A 1,532-nucleotide genomic window follows, 5' to 3' on the forward strand; every position below is an offset into this window, starting at 1 on the left:
AGATTCTTTCAATTTCTATTTTACATTCTGTTTCTAGAATATCAGGGCAATTTTCCCTGACAATTTCCTGGAAAATGCTGTCTAAGTTCTTTCCTTGATCATGGTTTTCAGGTAATCCAATAATTTTCAAATTATCTCTCCTGGCTCTATTTTCCAGGTCAGCAGTTTATGCAAGGAGATATTTCACATTGCCCTCTTTGTTTTATTCCTTTGGATTTGCTTCATTGTGTCTTGTTTTCTCATAAAGTCATTAGCTTTTATTTGCTGAATCCTAATTCTTAGGCAATGACTTTCAGCAGAGAGTTTTTGTACCTTCTTTTCCATTTGGTCAATTTGGCTTTTCAAGCTGTTGACTTTTTTTTCCATGACCCTCCTGCGTCATTCATTTTTCTTTCCATTTTTTCCTCTACCTCTTTTACTTTTCCTTCTACTTCTCTTAGTCCTTTTTGAGCTTCTTCTCAAAGTCCGTTTTGAGCACTACCATGACTTGAGACCAATTCATATTTTTCTTGGAAGCTTTGGATGTAGGAGCTTTGACTTTGTTATATTCTTCTGAGGGTGTATTTTGATCTACCTTGTCGCCAAAGAAACTTTTGATGTGTGAGAAAATCATAGGGTTTGGGGTCTCCCAGAGGCTCCTGCTCCAGAACATAACACAGAAAGCCTTGCCTGACCTTTCTTAATGCTTCCTCAGGGTGAGAATTCCAAAGGAAATGTAGTTGGACCTTGGATTGTGAATAGAGACAATTAGAGATTAAAGCCACACCTACCTGAAAGCCTTCCCCTCAGAGGGTCTTTCCTTTGTACTCTGATACCACCATGTACTGCTCCAGAGCACCCTCAAGTCCAGTAAACTGATGGATTTCAATTATGCTAGCCAATTAGCTTTGAGCAGTGTGGATGGACCACCTCTCCTCCACAGTGAGCGTACACTTGCAGGCTCTCTCTTCTGCCTGGAACCTGGAGGAGGTAGCCACACTGAGCTCTCGCTCCTTTCTGAGCCATGTGCTATCTCTTTACTAATATTTAATATGCTTTAATAAATGCTTAATGCCCCAAAATGGTGCCATAGCCTCTAATTTCTAAGTAGCAATATATTAGAAACTTTAGCTAAGTTCCCTACAATTTGGGACAGAGATAGGGCACTCTCATAAATTTTTAATTGTCACAGATGGTCTCCAGCTTTTTCTGCCTGGTCATTATCCTAGCCTATTTCTTGTCTTTTAACTCCTTCTTAAAGTGGAGCACTGCTTCCAGGATGCACTGTCCCAAGCTTCAGAGGGTCCCAGGTGGTACAATTTAAGGAGAAGCTGCTTCTCAGCTTGTCTGGCCTGTAAGTAACCACCAGCCTGCTTGCTCTTTAACGCTGAAGCAGAAATATGGTTCACTATATTCACAAGCTTGGCATGCATGTGCCCCTCCCTTCAAGTGCCCCTCAATTTTGCTTCCCAGGCAAGAAAACAACACTCTACCTCAGCTTCAGCAGGGACCCCTGCTATCACTGCCCTTGGCCAACCACTGGACCCCCTCAC

The sequence above is a fragment of the Dromiciops gliroides genome, chromosome 3 (assembly GCF_019393635.1).
Source record: "Dromiciops gliroides isolate mDroGli1 chromosome 3, mDroGli1.pri, whole genome shotgun sequence".
Classification (NCBI taxonomy): domain Eukaryota; kingdom Metazoa; phylum Chordata; class Mammalia; order Microbiotheria; family Microbiotheriidae; genus Dromiciops; species Dromiciops gliroides.